Source organism: Canis lupus, chromosome 25 (assembly GCF_003254725.2).
Source record: "Canis lupus dingo isolate Sandy chromosome 25, ASM325472v2, whole genome shotgun sequence".
In the NCBI taxonomy this organism is placed as follows: Eukaryota; Metazoa; Chordata; class Mammalia; order Carnivora; family Canidae; genus Canis; species Canis lupus.
In genome coordinates, this window is record NC_064267.1 from 10194141 (window position 1) to 10213164 (window position 19024).

The window sequence follows — 19024 nt, forward strand, 5'->3', positions numbered from 1 at the left end:
CAACAGAGGGTGCTATATGCCTGAAAGAGCAAGCCTGGGTCCAGCATCAGAAGCCTGGTTGGCCTGTACGGGTGATGGAGCTCTTGGCTCCTGGGGCGAAGATGGGGTGTTGAGCCTAGGAGATGCCGGTGAACTCAATGGCCACACACTCGAGGCAGGGAGGAGACAGACCTGTTCTCCTGCCTGGGCATTGCCTCAGCATTAGGGAAGGAAAACCAACCCTTTGCACAGAGGATAGGATCTGTGTCAGTTTTGTTCATTAGTCAACGCACAAGTGCCCAGCATGGTGCCTGGTACAGAGAAAAAACAGTACATATTTCCAAAATGGAATGAATGAACACATGAGTCTAGGGAAACGAATCCCAGCTGGACCATATTATTCTTGGACTAGATCTAAATACATATATCCTTAGGCTATACCTCTGGCCTTTGCCTCTTCTATTGCAGAAACCAGAGTGACCTATAAATTCCCGTAACAACTAGTAGAGGCTGTACCTGGGCAGGGCTTTCCACTGCATAGAGCTGAGTGCCGAAAAGACCAATGGTGAACCTAATTAGCTTTGGATGGAGGGAAATTTCTGGAAGATCAATTCCTACTTGTCTACCCTCTCCACTCCCCAAACCACGTGCAAAAACACAGTGTGGACAGACCGAGAAGGGACAGCTACAAAACCAGAACAAAGCCCTTCCACTGGGGTGACAACATCTTCAGGTGAGAGTGTCCATCTGACGTTTGGGAGTCTGAGATGCAGCTGTTGGGCCCAGAGGAGAATCCAGGAATAAAGGAGGGGTTGCTGAATATCCTGCAAGGAGCACCTCCTTGCTCCTTGCATATTGGAGCATATTGATTCCTCCTTTTTTCACATCCCTGCCCATTTCTTCCTTCATTGCAAGTCCTTGCTTTTCCTATTTGTCTTTATCATGGTCAAGGAAATCTGCAAAGAGGAATACAGTCAGGCACGGATGGGAAGGGGAGTGCAAAAGGAGGAAACAGAGGCACTACAGCAGGCCATTCTTCCCCATCCTGGGCCAGCGGCAAAGCACATCCATCCCCAGGCCTTCCCTCTGGGTGGTGGTCTTATCTCTGGCAAGGTCATTCAAGGACAAAGTTCATGAAAACAAAACCAGTGAGTCCCTCATGACCAGTACATTCTACCTGAAAAGGTTGGTTACTGCAGACAGTGAGAGGATCTGAATGGCTTCTTTTTTCTTACGGGTTTGGAGTTCAAGCTTGAGTTGTTGAAAGCTCCTGTGAACTCATTGTTTCTTCTCTTAAATTCTTCTGGAATGAGATCCACCAAATCTTAAGATGTTAGATGTTAAGACTCTTAACCTGAAGAGGAAAAAGAGTTAAACTTTCAAAGTCTCTCCCTTTATTTACAGTTAGAAAAAGCCAAAAACTTTGGTGGCCAGTGATCAATTCATACCTCAGTGCACACACATTCACTTTCTCTCTCTCTCTCCCTCTCTCTCTCTCAGAAGGGGAGAAAAGAATAATAAGAATGACTCTGCCATATGTTAAGCCAACTAAAGATCATCACTTTTGCTCCTTGCTGATGGCTCTCCAGCTCACATGGGGGGACCAGTCGCATCTCTTTGTTGTGGATGCCAGTGGAGCCGTTGACCATCTTACCAGTGAGTGTGGAGTCCCAACCACATGGTGCCTCTCCTACTCCTCAAGAACTTGGAAACTGTTCTTAAGTGAAAACGGACAAATCCACACATGAAGGATGGGATTAGCCATCTGCAGAGATTGTCGGTAAACATGACCAAAGACATTGGAATCATCCAAAATTCAAGGTGACCAAGGAGGAAAACTGGACTGTAGTCATAATGTAGTGAGTGGGGTGATGCTCATGCTCAGTTCAGAGGATCCCATTGGGAATTCCTGGGGTGACTCTGTGGGCCTAAAGGCAGCACAAAGAGAGGTCAGTGAAGCCAAACTTGTTGTACGACCCCAGCAAGGAGGATGTGTGCTGGCTAGACCTCGGTGCACTAAGGTAAGGTTGTCCCCAGAGCTGGTCTGGGAGAAGGGGTCTCTCCTAGGATCTGAGCCAGAAGGTCTTTCTTTCTAAAGATGGATCACAGCTAGCCTTTGATTTTCTGCCCTGTGGCTTGACCTACAGAGGGAGAAGGCACTGGATAGATGGTGGCCTCCTTTCCTCTGATGTATTCCTCACTGCAAGTAGGTAACTCCTTATTCCGGGGGTGGGTGGAGATGGTGTGTTGCTGATGAATCAGACCCCAAGGCAAGGCATGGTAGTCCCCAGTGCTAGTTTCCTAGGGATGCCTTAACAAATTAACACAAACTTGGTGGTTTAAGACAACAGAAATTTATCCTCTCACACTTCTGTAGGTCAAAAGTCTGAAAGCAAGGTGCCAGTAGGGCCAACACACCATCTGAAGGCTGGAGTGGAAAATCCTTGTCTTCTTCCTCCAGCTCCTGGTGGCTCCAGGTGTTCCTTGACTTGTGGCTGTATCACCCCATCTCCGCGTCTGTCTTCATGTGGCTTTCTCTTCTGTGTCTGTCTGTCTCCCCCGTGTCTCAACCCTTCCTCTGCTTTTCTCTTCTAAGGACATCTGTCATTGGATTTAGGACCCACCTGAAATTCAAGGTGATTTCATCTTGAGATCCTAACACTAATTATATCTGCAAAGGCACTGTTCCCAAGTAAGGTCATACCCACAAGTTCTGGGAGTAAGGATGTGGGCATATCCTTTGGGGGAGGCACAGTCGAACCAACAACCACACTGATGCACACACCAAGGCTCTGAGTCTGTCATGTGGAAACAGCCTCTGGGTACAGACTTTCTCAGGAAGAGCCAACCCTTGGGGTTCTCTTGGGGTGAACCACTTTCACTGAGTATACCCCTCCCTGTTGTATCTCACCCTTATGTTAAACTAATTTTGCCACTGGATCTGAAAAAGTACCTATGAGGGCCTGGCTGGCCCAGGGCCTCTCGTTGGACTAAATGCTCAGCTTTGAGGATCATATCCCCTAAGAGACAGGACCTACTTTAACAAAAAGTGTGGGGAATTCTTTTCTCTGCAGTTAATAGCTCAGCAACTACCTAGAAAGAAGCTTCTAGAGAAGGCTGGGTGTGGCATCAACAAGAAGCCAGATGAAACTCGTTTGTAAAACACACCATTTCCTCATCTTTTCCCCTAAGGGGGTCATAAAGAGATTTTGGCCGGCTCTGCCAATCCTAGATTGTCCTTCTGCTTTGGCTTTCAGCCCTGACAATGTAGCCCAGCACCTCAGGGATGGCAGCTCCTGCTTGGACAGGCCCCAGCCTGAGAGCAGCTGCCAGGCACAGGGAGCAGCCCTGAGAGGACTCGTGGGGCTCCGAGTGCGTGGGACAGACACTGAAGGGCCACAGTCTTTACTTACAGGCTGTGGATAAATCCCTAGATTCCAGAATCAGCCTGGGTTTGAATCCTCAATCTGCCACTGATTAACTATGTGATCCTAGGCCAATTCCTCAGTGCTCCCAAGCTTCATCTGAACAATGGGTGGCTGAGAAAATTGTTCATTTTCCAGGTAGACTGCTTAACATGTGCCTGGCTCTCAGTGTGTGTGTGTGTGTGTGTGTGTGTGTTCAGTAAGTGCCTGTTGTTATGGTTATTATTACTCAGAGGAAGGAAACTGGTCACACCCCTTTATCTGACCACCCCCCCGCCAAAGCTCAGAGCTAATGGGTTGGAAACAGAACCAGGAACCAGTGCCCTCCACCCCACAAATTCCTCCACTTTCCAGCCTAATTGTCCTTACAAATGTTTTTTCAATCACTCAGACCACGAGACTTTCTCTTCATGATCTACTGTATGTAAAATGCAGGGCTGGTTCTAGATCCACGGAGCCAGAAGGGAGTAAGTTCTCAGAAAATGCCCTGCCTTGTCCCTGACCACTCGTCCTGGAGACCTGGAAGAATTTCCATTGCCTTCTCAACCTGCAGCTCTCTCGTTGTGTTCTCTGATAGGAACTGACTTCACTCCAACAAAAGAGCCCAGCGTGGCATGTGGAACATTTGACAGAACACCTGGCAAGTAGAACTCAGCTCTAGAGTCTGTGAAAGAAAGGACCAAATGACTCCCACATGCGGAGTCCCTACTACACAGCACAACAGTGCCCGAGACACACAGCTTTTGGTCTGTTCCTGCTCCCCAAGTAAGAAGTCAAGGCGAGACCTGCCTCTCCTCACTTCCCACACAATCCTGCAGGAATTGACCTGGCCCACTCACCCCTCACTCAGCACCCCTGAATCATGCTGCTTTTCTTTCTTTTCCTCAAATGCCTAAGCTGTTCTCATCTCAGGACCTTTGCTTGGGTTGTGCCTCCTGCCAGATGTATTCTTCCCAGGATCTTTGTAAGGCTGGCCCTGCTGTGTCACTTAGGTCTCAATTAAGATGTCACCTCCTCAGGGGTGATGCCACCTAGACACCTCCCACCCTTCATTCACAAGCTGAGTAGCTTGATTTCTTTTCTTCTGTTGGGGAGCAGGATTTTACTGTCCCTTTGAAGGTTCTTCCAGCAGGATTAAGTGTCAGGTTGACATGAGATAGATTAACAGGAGAAAATAAAATTTAATTTTGGACCTACAAAAATTTTGTACACAGACATGGGAATTCCAAAGACAGGCAAAATGAGGTATGTATGTCATCCTGAACAAAGGAGAAGGCTGTAGGAGAGTTCAAAGGGAAGGAATGCAATTCACAGGGAGATGAAAAAGAATAAATATTTGGTCAATGAGTGTTTGGGTCACTCAGAAACAATGGGACAAAGAGGACTTTGATCAAACAGGCCTTTCTATGTTCCTCCCTGTCCACCATACCTAGTTCATAGTATAATGTAGTTATCTGGGGAGGCAGCTCTCTTCGTGGAGCAAGTCCTCTGTCCAAATTCTTTTTAGGTACTTCCTGGAAAGGGTCCTGGATCTGCTGCATTTTGATTGCTTTTTAACCCAACATAATCTTCATGACAAACCGACCCATCTTAGAGCATCCTGCCCTTGGTCTGTACAGTTCACAGTGCTCTGTATTTTAACTTCTTTTTATATGTTTGCAGGTTTATCATCTGTCTTCTCCATGGAGGGCAAGGATATACATCCTGGCAAGTGGTATGTACCAACTGGCAAGTTTCCTGAGTGCTGAGGGTAAAGGAGAGGGGGAATATGGGGAAGATTTCATGGGTGTGGTAGCTACTGAGCAGTGAATATTGTTTGGAGAGTTGAAGAATGGGACAGCACTTCAAATGAGGGCACTAGCAGAAAGGCTAGTGAGTCCAGGATGACAGTGAAAGTTTTGTAAGCACAGTGGGTTCACATTGAGGTTTAGCAAATGACATCAACTACTATTACTCTAGCAACATCAAGTGCTCCCCAGGGCCTGGATGGGAAGAATGGAGAGGAATGCACTCAGGAGGGTTTTGGTGGAGCCCCAGAAGCCAGGGGAGAGGCCAGGGATCAGTAGTAGCTGAAGAACAGAACATGAGACATGGGACCCTGGGATCCTCACTGTGTGCTGGAGCAAGCCTGGGAGCAGGAAATGAGTCACCAGAGGCCCCCAGGGCAGAGGCAAGGCGCACCTCTGAAGTGAAAGTCTATAGTCAAGCTACAAGCCCTGACTCTCACTGAGAGGGAGGCATTCTTTAATAGCTATCTGCTGAGTGAGTGGTGGGTGAGTCAATCAGAAAGGGTGGGAAAGGCAAGCTCTTGCAGTGCTGATCCCTGGCTCACCTTGGAGTGCATCTGTCCCTCTGCCAGGAGCCAAGTTTGCCACAGCTCAGCAACAAGTTGTCCATAGTTCTCTCTCTCTTTGTGGGATTAAGCTCAACTGTTCACTCCCCACCCGTCTCTTAAGGAAACTGTGAGGATTATCTGGTTAATCTTTTCAAAGCTCTTTGTAGACCCTTTATATGGAATGTACCAAAGATTTCTGGAATAGTGATACTGTATTTTGAACTTATGTGGCCATTTTCTTCTGAAAACTTTGGATGCCTTATTGTGATGGAGTGGATTTTCTTACAGTATGGTTCAACCTCCATTTCTTCACCTCCAGAGACATATAAGGTGAATTGTGTCTTCAGGATCTTAATCAGAAGCACTTTATTCAATCACTTGTTGGATTGTTAGCCTTTTAATAATTACTAGCCTTTGTTAATAAATTGAGTTGTAACAGTTTTTGCTGTTTTAAATATAAATCCTTTATCAAATATAAATATAGTATGTACATATATAGTCTAGATATAGCAATTTCCCCCTCAAATCTATGATGTATCCATTAATTTTCTCAAGTGTTTTTTTCATGGGAAGAACATTTAAATATTATGAAGTCAAATTTATTCATGTCTTCTTTTATGTTTAGTGTTCTCTGCATCTCAGCTAAGTCATTTCTGCCTCCTCCAAGCTTGTAAAAATAATCTCCTGTGCATACTTCTAGGAGCTTTATAGTTTTGGTTGTTACATTTAGGTTTATAATCTATCCATAATTAATTTAGGGGTAGGGTTAAGGTAGAGTCAACATTGATTTTGTCCTATAAGGGCATCCAATTATTCCAGCACCATTTGTTGAAAAGATTTTCCTTTTCTCCATTGAATTGCTTTGGCAGTTGTATCAAATACAAACTGGCAATTTAATTGTAGGTCTGTTTCTGGACTCCATTGATGTATAGGTATGTCCTCATGCCACTCTCAAATCTTAGTAGATTTGAAATATACTATGAGTATATTTCTTGATTAATATACCTTTATAGTAACCTTGAAATTTTGTCAAAAATTGTTATTTTATCATTTATAGTTATTTTAGGTAACTTTTTAATCTTGTTCAAAATTAAGTATTCTAAGTCCTATGTACTTCTTTATAAATTTTAGCATCAGTTTGCAAATTTCTGTGGTAAAAGCCTTCTTGGATTTGATTGAAATTGCACTGAATCCATAGATCACTATGGAGAAAAATGACATCGTAACAAAATAGCTTTTCAGACTATGGATATGACATACCTTTCTATTTATTTGGATCCTCTTTAATTTCTCTCAGAAGTGTTTGTATTTTTCAATGTATAGGCCTTGAACATATTTGTCAAATTCATCTCTAAATATTTTATGTTTTTGGTACAGTTGTTGTGTTGCCTTATTAAATTTCATTTTCAACTGTTCATTGTTAATATACAGAAATACATCTAATTTTCATATAGTAACTTTGTATCCTGCAACCTTACCAAATCTGCTTATTATTCCTAACATCTTTTGTGAAGTGGGGGGTAGATTCTTTGGGATTTTTTACATATGCAACCATATCAACTGTGAATAAAGACATTTTTTACTTTTTTGTTTATACTCTTTATCTTTATCTTTATTGCCCTGTTTAAGCTCTTTAGTACTATGTTGGAAAGAAGTGGTAATAATGAAAATCCTTATTGCCTATTTTAAGGGGAAACACTCAATTTTGCATAAATTGATATTAGTTGTAAGTTTTCACAGATGTATTTTATTAGGTTGTTATGAGATGGACAGTGTTGTATCTCCTCAATGCACATGTTGCAGTAATCCCCTGTCCCTAGGATGGGACTGTATCTGGAGACAGGATATTTACAGAGGTGATAAAGCTAAAATGAGACCATTGGAGTGTACCCTAAGTCAATAGCTGGTGTCCCTAGAAAAAGAGGAAATCTGGACTCGGATTGAGTGAAGATCATGTGAGGAATCCTTGTGCATTGTTGATGGGAATATAAAATGGTTCAACCACTCTGGAAGACAGTATGACTGTCCCCCCACCCCAAAATTAAACACAATACCATGTGATCCAACAATTCCACTTCCAGGTATATGCCCCCAAAGTACTGAAAGCATGGACTAAAACAAGTATTTATACACCAGTGTTCATAGTAGCATTATTCACAATAGTCAGAAGGTGGAAACAACTCAAAACCCATTGTCAGAAGACTGAATAAATAAAATGTGGTTTTGTTTACATACATACAAAAGAATATTATTCAGCCTTAAAAAGGAATGAGATTTGGATACCTGTTACGACAAAGATGAACCTTGACAACGTGCTAAGTAAAATAAGCTGGACACAAAAGGACAAATATTGTACCTAGAAGAGCCAAATCCACAGAGACAGAAAGTAGAACAGTGGACCAGAGGTTAAGTGTAGGACAGAGTGAGGGGTTCGTGCTGAGTGGATGCAGAGTCAATTTAGGATAATGAACAAGTTCTGGAGATGGATGGTGGTGATGGCTGCACAACAGTGTGAAGGTACTTAATGCCACTGAACAGTATACTTAAAAATGGCTAAAATGGTAACATGTAATGTATAACTTATTTCAATAAAAAAACGGAAGTGCCAGAAAACACATTGTATTCTTTATTTTCTAGATAAAGGAAACAAAGAACAGATATCAAAGAACTTAAAGTTGCACTAGGAAAGGGCAAAACTAGAATTTGCATACACAGAGTAAGTTCAAAGGCAGTGGTCTTGACAACTCACTATAGTGTCTCTTTCCATGGTATCTGTAGTGATAATGTTCCTAATAGCAGAAATATGGAAACAATTTATGTCCACAAGACAGCTCAATTGTGAACCATCCTTTTAGTATGAGTTTACAAATCCATTAAACTTATGTTTCTAAAGAATTTTCTAATGACACGGATATTTATTTACACATTAAGTGGGGAAATGGCAGTACACCAAAACGAATTTGCATTATGAACCAAGTTACATATTTTAGACAGATTTAGTTCAAGTAAGTTTGAGCACAAAAAGATGGGATCCTATCCAAGTTATAAGGCAGTTATTTTGGACTTGTAAGATTTGAAGTGATTTCTTTTCATACTTTTCCTAGTATTTTTTGTATTAGTTATTCAATTGCTGTGTAACAAATTATCCCCAAACTTAGTAACACACTTACTTAGTTACTTAGTAACTTAGTACTAGTTACTTAGTAACTTAGTTACTTAGTAACTTAGTAATACACAATGAATATGTATTTTCTCTCAAAGTTTCTAGGGGTCAAGAATTTGTGAGCAGCTTAATTGGATGGTTTTGGCTTGCCATTTCTCATTAGGATCAGTCATATGTCAGCAGAGGCTACAGTCACTTAAAGCTTCACTGGGTTTGGCGGATTTGCTTCCAATATGCCTACATGGTTGACGAGTAGATTCCTCTCCACAATTATCCTTGGGTGTCTTTACAATATAGTAGCTGACTTTCCACAGAGTTAGTGCTACCCTTGAGACCCAGGGGAATAGCTGCAATGTCTTTTATGACCTAGCCTTAGATGTCACACATAGTCACTTCCACAATATTCTATTAGACACACAGACTGATCCTGATTCATGCAAAGGGAGACTACACAAGGGAATGAATTCCAGAAGGTGAGTATCATTTTGGAGGCTGGCTATCACAACTTCAGACTTTGTAAGTGAACTAATGGGAAACAAGTAGAGTGTCATGATTAGAAGTGTGGGTTCTAGAGCCACATTGCATAGTTCAAATCCTGGTTCATCCATGTAAAATGGTTTTATCAAATATAAAAATGTACATAATCCTGAGCAAGATACTTGGCCAATATGTGCCTCACTCTCTTCATCTATAAAACAAGAATGAATATAATAACCAGTTTACAGGATTGTTGTGAGGATTTAATGAGTTAATATATGTAAAGCCCTAGAAGACCACCTGGCCCATAGTAAGTGTTACATAAGTGCTGGTTATTATTATTATTATTTTTAAAAGACTCATTTGTTTGAAAGAAAGAAAGTGAGTGGGGGAAGGACAGAAGGAGAGAGAGAATCCTGAAACAGACACCCCACTGAACGTGGAGCCCCATGGGGAACTCAATCCCAGGACCCTGAGATCATGACCTGAGCCAACATCAAGAGCTGGCCACTGAATGGAATGAACCATCCAGGTGCCCCCTGGCTATTGTCATTTATTACTTTTAAAATCAGAAAACTGGGGATCCCTGGGTGGTGCAGTGGTTTGGCGCCTGCCTTTGGCACCTGCGATCCTGGAGACCCGGGATCGAGTCCCGCATCGGGCTCCCGGTGCATGGAGCCTGCTTCTCCCTCTGCCTGTGTCTCTGCCTCTCTCTCTCTCTCTGTGACTATCATAAATAAATAAAAATTAAAAAATAAAATAAAATCAGAAAACTGATTAATGGAACAATCATTTAAAGGTTGTATAGCATGATCCCAATCATGTAAAAAATCTATATATGCATAAAAAGGAAGTTCACCATTATGTTAATGTTACTTATCTCTGGGTTGTGGGATTATGAGATGTGACTTTTACTTTTTTCTTTCCACATAAATGGTATCCGAGTTTTCTTTTTTTTTTTTAAGATTTTATTTATTTATTCATGAGAAACACACAGAGAGAGGCAGAGACATAGGCAGAGGGAGAAGCAGGGTCTCTGTGGGGAGCCTGATGTGGGACTCGATCCCAGGACCCCAGGATCATGACTGATCCAAAAGCAGATGCTTAACAACTGAGCTGCCCAGATGCCCTGGTATCTGAGTTTTCTGTTGAGGGTGTTATTAATTTTATAATGATAAAAACAATAAACTATTTTGTAAACATTCATTGTGTAACATTAAATGTTCATCCAGCTATTTTATTTGTTTATATCAACAAACATGTGGAATAGCTACACTGGAAATGATCTAGTTAAAAAGCACTAATTTCCCTCAACCTGGACTTAAAAATAAAGGCCCCAAAGCCAACATCAGTAAAAAGCTGAGTTTCATATCCACTTTGGATGTACTTTTTTTCCCTCATCAAAGTAAGTGGGCAACTCTGAACTAGGTTATAGTAACATGAAACTCAGCAAATACTTATGATATGTACCAAGAACTGTGGTAGGAGCTTGAAGGGAATAGGTCTTTGTATTTGTTTTAATGTTTATTAGAAGAAAGGAATTTAATGCTTGGTGTTTGTGATTCTCTATGCCTCGAGCTTTGCAGGCTCAGCCCCAAAGAGGTTATTGCACTTCCTCCCAATGCTGATTTTACACCATAGCTAGCCATCTATCCTTTAACAAATCCAGGTATATTAACCAAGTTTAAACAAGATTTTAGCTGAAAAGCAAGTAGGAACCATGTGGTCCAAGTAGTCAGGATCAGGCCCAGCCTAGAAACAGGCCTCTAGATGCAGGTGGTTCTCCTTGGCACACAGGACCTACCTTTAAAATTTTGACTTTATTATTATCAAAACAAGATTCCTCTTTATTTCTACAACAAATCCAGTCAGTAAAATATTTACCTTATTTTAAAATGTATTTCTTTTTTAAATAAACTTTTTAATTTTAGAATAATGACAGTTGTACAGACAAGTGACAAATACAAAGTTTTCAGATATCCTTCATGCACTTTCCACCAGTGTTAACATCTGTCATTACCATGGTACATTTGTCAAAACTAAGAAATTAACATTGGTACAGTACCATTAATTAAACTCCAGACATATCTGGATTTTATCCATTCTTTTCATTAATGTCCTTTTTCTGTGCCAAGATCTCACTCAGGATCTCGCACTGCACTTAACATGTCTCTTTAGGCTCCTTTGATCTTGACAGTTTCTCAGTCTTTCCTCAAGTCTTATTCATGAACTTGACAGTTTTAAAGAATGCTGGTCAGATATTGTGTAAAATGGTGCTTAAAAAAAATTTATTCATTTATATTTGAAGGAGAGAGAGTGTGTGTGCCTGTATTCAGGTGAATGGGGGAAGGGGAGCAGGGCAGAGGGAAAGAGGGAATCTCTCCCTACTGAACCCGGAGCCTGACACAGGGCTCGATCCCAGGACCCCAACCAAGATCATGACCTGAACCTAAACCAAGAGTCAGCTGCTTAACCAACTGAGCCACCCAGACACCCTGTCAAATTTGCTTAATTTGGGGTTGAGTGATGTTTTCTCTTGATTAGACTAAGGTCATAGGTTAGAGGAAGCATACCCAGAGGTAAAGTGACTTTATTTCTTAAAGATTCTTCAAAGCCTTCAAAGCTAATGTGATGTTATGTATCATTAATTCTCAGGAAGGAAAGCTATTTCTTAGAGAACAAATTTCAAAGAAAGTGTATCAAAGGGTAACTTTCTCTTGCATCCTTTGTTTTCCTGTATGTTTTCACTCCAATCATATTTGTTAGTCAGATGTCTGAGTTTGTCCTCAATGTTTTGAAGCTGGCTCAGCAATGAGGGTCTTTCAAGGGTTTTGGAGCTCCTTCTATACTGGGTGCCTTTTGTTGCACCACCTGCAGGGTGAGGGACCCATGACTAACATAGGTCCCTACTCTCGAGCTCTCCTTTAATTGGAGAGACAAAGTGTTACAAACTGATATAAACCAATTTAGTTTCATGATCAAGTTCCTTTTGCAGGATGACAGTAGCTTCTAACAATTAGGATACATGGAGGGAGGGCTACAGTTATTCCCTCATCCCACCACCTCCCTACCAGGTATTATGTTACAATGAGGGCACATATTAGGCTACTTTTTACGAGGTGAACCAACTTTTATTAGCAAGCAAGTAAAAAACCATCTCTCAACCTATTCTGTAATTTTGGTGAAGTCCTTGCTCTGTTCTTTCAGACCCTCCAACGCCTTGCATGAAAGTTTCACTAGACATAAATGCAACTGTATCCTGACAATAGATAGACTCCTTAATATCAGAGGGCAGAAGCCTCCAGTAAGTGCAAGGCCCAGGGCTGAGTGGTGTTTGGACTCAGGTTCTCTGTTCTGCTCACGAGAGCACAAGAGATACAAGTCCTTCTGGTCCACTGTATATCCTGAACACCACTCATTCTATGAGTTAAAAGTTATTTCTGCATCCCTCATTCAAAGGGTCAATCCTCTGGTGCAGACTTAAATAAGAATATTTGAAGTTGGGCAGCTTTTTAAATGTTCACCTACCATCCTTGATGTATGTGTTCCTGATTAGATACTCCAAATACTAACTAAAAGCACCAAGTTGTGGATGAAAATTAATTGATAGGCATATATTATACAGTTAAAAATATAACAAAATTGAAACAAGTTTACTATAGTGTGAAAGGAACAGATAAAGGTCTGTATAAAGTGCTGTGAAGTCCAAGCAGGGATCTGGAGGGGTCCTAGGAAGGCTTACAGTAATGGTGCAGGAAAGTCTACAGATGGGGTGGTCTTAAGCAGAGCTGCTTGGGACAAATGGTTTTTCCTCAGGGCCCCCGGGAGAAAGGGATAGAGGGGGCCACCAAGAAAGGGCGCAGAGGCAGGACAATGTTTGGTGTAGGCATGGGGTTGTGGAGGGAGGGACAGTGGTAATGGAGACTGGAAAGACAAGGCAGGTGCAAATCTTGAAAGTTCCCTCAGACTGAGGAATGTGGATTTTATTCTATGGGTAACAGGGAGCCATTAGAAGACTTTAAGTAGGGTTTTTAAGTACATGACCAGATTTCTAATTTTGAGTGATATCTTGGGCAGCCACACTTCAGGACAGTGGGAGGAGATGGAACTGGAATTAGAGTGACCAGTTAAAACTTCGGGTAATGGTTCTGACAAGAGCTGCAGACTACATGGATGGACGGTGAGGGAGAGATAATAAAGCCACCTTCCTGAGTGAGCACTTACTCTGAGCTCCGGTCCTATTCCAAGTACTCTCCATCTATTACATCATTTCAGCCTTATAACCTGATGAGGTTGGTACCATTCTCACCTCAATTTAGAAATAAAGAAAGTGAGGCCCGGATAACTTTGCCAGATAAAATATTGGATGCCCAATTATAATTGAATTTCAGATAAGCAAAGAATGCTTCTTCAGTATGACCATGTCCAGGCAATATCTGGTTTGTTAAAGCTGGCCCTCTTAAGTCCAGAAAGGTGAAGTAAGTTGCTCAAGGAGTCACAGCTGCCAAGGGGCAGTGCCAGAGCTGGAATGGGGTGGGCAGATGGGAGAGCGGCTGGGCTGCACCCTCCTCGCCCCGCCGTCCCCGCAGGTAGATGCAGCAGGGTGCTGTAGGGCCACAGAGAGGACTCCCGGAGGATAGGAACCTTGGCCAGGCTGTTAGTCATCAGGCAGCCCTCTGTGTGCCCTTTCAAATCTTCCCCAGAGCGTCTATTTTCTTAGAACAGGTCTACAAACCTCCTATAAACCATCTTAATGCTTGGAGCAAAATCCATGCCCTGTGACTAAGTAACTAAAATCCCCTGGATCTCCAAAGCACTCTCTGCCTTAAGGGTTCTGAACCTTTTTAAGGGTTTCCAGTTCCACTCTCCAGTTAAGCACCATAATTAGGAACTTATTCAGACCGGATCTGCACACAATATGCATTTACTGCTCTACCTACCTGTTGCTACTGGCCTGGGATATAAAACATAGAAGCGTTTGAACAGATTTAATAAGGTTTCACCCGATGTGCAATAGACCATTGGACTTTCAACATTAGGATGTTTCAAATACTCAGTAAGTGAATGCTAGGTGCTGGCAACACAGTGAGGTCGGGGCAGGCTTACTACCCTGAAGACAAAACTACCTTTCAGAGTTTCATGAAAAAGATACAAAAAACAGACTCAGCACAATGCAGAGGCATCCCACCTTCTTCCATATATTGTAATAAGGGAATGTAGAGGAGGCAGTGGAAATCCAGAGCCGGGAGTTTCGAACTTCGGCCAAGAAGAAGGTGGGATCCCGAGGACCAGGCTGCTCACAGTGTGATCCTCAGACCTGTGCCACCATCGGCATTACCTGAGAGCTCCTTAGCAGGCAGGCCGAGGGCCCCACCCAAACCTACAGACTCAACCTGCAAGATTCAAGGCTGACTCCCGAGCTCGCAGAAGTTTGAGAAGCATGCCCTTGGAGGACACCAGAGATGGATGGATACATGAAATGAATCTGGAAGGACAAAGAGTTTTTCAGATGGGTTCTAGAAGGGAAGGCCTTGGAGGGAGGGAACGGCATAAGCAAAAGCCTACAGCTGTGGAAAGGAATATATTCAGGACAACCAGAAAACTGTGGTTTTTCTAGAGCTCAGTAGTACATGGGGGTGAAGGACGGAGCGACTGGAAGGATGGCAAACCACCTCAGAGGGAGAAAGATCACGGGTGGCTATGTGGCCATGGTGAAGGGCTTCAGTTTTTAAATATGGTTTCCCAAGCATGTAAAGCTGTGTAAATACAAAGTATAAAATAAAATAATGAGTGGAAGGTATAAACAAAACATTACAGATACCGCCTCCTGTGCATTCCCACCTTCTTCCATTCTATTCACCTCTCTCCTGCCTAGACCTAACTACTTCTGAGTTTGGTGCTTAGCATTGTCATATGTGCTTTTATAATTTTCATACATATGTTTGTATATGCAAAAATAATGTTTTGCATGCTGTTACCATACGTATTTTACCACAACTTCATTTTTTGCTGAAGCAACTTTATGTTGTTGAGATTTATCTGCGGTGAACACCTGGCTCTGGTTAATTCACCGTTAATTATCATCTGGTACTTCTTTGGATGGTTATGTCACTATTTCTTTGTCTAGTCTCCTAATGTGAATATGTGGAGGCCGAGAAAAATTAAGGCCATTCCACCTCAAGTTTAGCATTAGCACAAGTACAGCCATCTTAGGCCCCTGGGAATAAGAGCTGAACTTTACAGGAAAAACTGCAGAATGTCCATGACAGGGAATCCCATATCAGAAAGACAACAGCCCAAACCAGTGGCAGAAAGTCCCATATTAGAATGAGAACTGAGCTCAGTGCCCTTGAAAGCCCCACATCAGAATGTAAACAGAACTTGAGAAATCCCTCCATCCCTTCTGGAAATCCCCTAGACCAGCCCATAAAAAAAACCCAGCTGTAACCCACTTTGGGGTCCAAGTCCCTGCTCCACTGTGTCGGGTATACTTGGACCCTAGCTCGAGCTTGTAAATAAACCCTCGTGCGCTTGCATCGGTGTCGGCTCCTTGGTGGTTTCTTGGATGCGCAATCTTGGGCACAATATTTTTTGTTTCCACTATACACAATGCTTGAATGAAGGTGTTACCGGCCTCCTAGTACACATGCCTGAGTTTCTCTAGGAATGAGTTTTCTAGGAATGGGGTTGCAAGGTCATATCTTCAACTTCACTAGAGACCAGCAGATTGTTCTCTAAAATGCTTGTACCAGTTTACACTCTCAACAGCAAAGCAGGAAGGTACCTTTTTCCCTATGTCCTCTCCAACACCTGATATTGTCACATTTTAAAATTTTTGCCACTTTGATGACAGTGGGATGGTATATCTCATTTTTGTTTTCATTTCCTCAGTGACTAGCGAAGTGAAATGTCATCTGTAAGAGCAATGTTAGTTCAGTTAACTCTTCAAGCAGCTAGGATTAAAGAAACATCCAGGTGGCTCTTTCCACCTTCCAGATCAGCTCACAGCATAGCACATTCTATTAAACTGGCCTGAATCCCTAGAGTCATGTCACTGTAACAAAGAATTTTAAAACAGATTTTTTTTTTTGCCCCTCTAAGTCTTCAACATTCATTTTAACTCTCTTGCAAATGTAAAACACTAGAGGAAGGAAAATTATGATTTGCCTTGTGGCCCTCCACGCTAAGAGATAGCCTGGACCTCACATCTCTCAAAAGGAAAGGTCTTACTGAAATATCAAGTCCCCTTCTCTCCATCCATCCTCACACTGATGCTGCCTCATTCTGACTCTCCCTATCTGCCACCATGTACTAGTTTCTTATTGCTGCTATAATGAATTGCCACAAACTCTATGGCTTAAAATACCACATAGTTATTATCTCCCAGTTCTGGAGGTCAGAAGTCCTATGGGTCTCACTTTAGAAAATTAACACATCAACAAAACTGCATTCTTTGAAGTCTCCAGGGAAGAATCCTACTCCTTACCTTTCTACCTTGTAGAGGATTACATTCCTTGGCTCATGGCCCCCTTCCTGCATCTTCAAAGCCAGAAATGGAGGTGAGCCTGGGTGGCTCAGTGGTTGAGCGTCTGCCTTTGGCTCAGGTTGTGATCCCAGGGTCCTGGGATCGAGTTCCTCATCAGGGTCCCCACTGGGAGCCTGCTTCTTCCTCTGCTTATGTCTCTGCCTCTCTCTGTCTCTCATGAATAAATAAAATCTTAAAAAAAAAAAGCCAGCAATGGCCAGCTGTACCACCCTGACGCTGCTTCCTTCTCCTCCCTTTTTTTTCCTTATGAGAACCTTGTGATTATCTTGGGCCCACCTGGATAATCCAGGATAACCTCCCATTTCAAGGTCTTCAGTATAATCAATTCTGCTAAATCCTTCTTGCTATGTGAGGACACATATTTCCAGGGCCCAGGGATTAGGATACAAATATCTTTGGGGGCCATTATTTTACCTATATATTTTTAGGCCTATGCTTCTTAAATTAAAAGTTGTGACTCCTAATCAATATAGTGGTTTGGAAGCAGTGTTTTTTTCCAGTTTCACTGAAAAATAACTGACATATATCACATAAAAATTAAAGGCACACAGTATGATGGTTTGATTTACATCTATTGTGAAATAATCATTGCAATATGGAACCAGCATTTTTTTACAAACAGAGTACTTTGCTTCTAAGTAAGGTGAAGTATTGTTTCACTGACTTTTGTATTGTTTTGTATTGTTTCATGGATTTCGGCTTTCCTGTGTGTGTGTGCGCATACACACACACACACACACATATGCATATGTATACATTTGTGTGTGTGTTACTTGGTTAGTGTTATAAATATAAAACCTCTTTCTTACTGGGAATTTTTATAATAAAAAAAAAAAGAAGGAAAGCAACTCTGGAACTTACATAATAGTCTTCTAATTGGTCTTTCTGCCTCCAGGCTCTCCAATCCATCCTCCACACTGCTGCCAAAAAGTTGTTCCTAAAAACTAATTGGACATGTCACTCTACTGAAAAATCTCTAATGGCTCTCCATAGCCAAGTTACATATTCTCTGCTTGCTCCAGATCCACACTATCCACTTTCTACCCCAGGGCTGACCATCCTAGACTGCCTCACCCAACACCTTTGATTTGACTTCCAATTGGGTGTGGACAGTGGGAGACAGTGGAAAAGGTCAGAGCACTGGAGGAGAGAAGTTTTGGGCACTCGTCCTCAGCTGCTTCTCTCCTGGGCAAGGCCAGTTTCACGGGACCTGTACACCGCACAGAGCCCTGTGCTCAGAAGGGTCCCATGTTTGATTTAATGCTATGCTGACATAGCATTAAATCTTGGAATTCTTAGTAATTTTTTAACAAGTGGCTTTTTTAAAAAAAAATTTTGCACTGGGCCCTGCAAATTATATCACGAGTTCTGCTTTTAGGTCACATGTTGCAATGACAATGTCCCTCTGCCAAAGGCACAGCTGCTGTCTGAGACCCCTTTCCTACAACTACAACTGTTGGGTTCTAGTACCTACTTTCCCACTTGCCTCAGCAGTCCTACAAGTGATGGTAGCTTCCTGCAGCTGCTGGCCCTGGGGTGCTTGCGCATCCCATGATAGTTCTCTTTAGCCCTGCCCACCCTGTACAAAGTTCCTTCATTAAACTCACTTCACCTCTTTCAAGAGCGTTATCTGTTTCCTCTCAGGACCTTCACTGACAGTCTACAGGATTTTATCTGCCATGTTGGCATTACTAAAACTGCATGATGTAGTCCCTCCTTATCTTGTAGCTGATGTGCCGTGCTACTTCATTCAAACTATGACCAAGCTCCAATCTTCTCATGGTTTCTTAAGCATGCTATGTTTTCTCAGATCTTTAGTGTTCTTCCATAGAATAAAATTTTGGCTGGACACATAGCTACCCAGATTAAGACAATATGCCTCAGCTTCTCTTGTAGTAAATGTGGCCATGTGACTAAATTCTGGTGAATGCCATGTAAGTAGAAGTGCTTGTGTATGTGGCAGATTTCAGGGAACTTCCCTAACAGTGTCCTGGAACACTCTCCTGGGCTGGTTTTTCTATGTTCTTTCCTCCATCTTGAGGCCCTGAAATGTGGGCTATTTTGGACTATGAGAATAGGGAACATACCTTAGGAGTGGC

The 19024-nt window shown here is 42.3% G+C and overlaps 1 protein-coding gene and 1 pseudogene across 2 annotated transcripts in view; both read left to right on the forward strand.

The window, feature by feature from the left end:
* The first annotated feature begins 9287 nt into the window (after nucleotides 1–9287).
* Nucleotides 9288–19024, forward strand: part of SLC7A1 (solute carrier family 7 member 1) — a 139786-nt gene continuing 130049 nt past the window's right edge. For both annotated transcript variants that reach the window (XM_025462594.3, XM_025462591.3), the window contains exon 1: nucleotides 9288–9375. The gene's annotated coding sequence lies outside the window, so the exon portion shown is untranslated. The remainder of the gene's footprint in view (nucleotides 9376–19024) is intronic.
* The window catches only part of LOC112669476 (RNA-binding motif protein, X chromosome-like), a 35000-nt pseudogene continuing 25304 nt past the window's right edge, over nucleotides 9329–19024 (forward strand).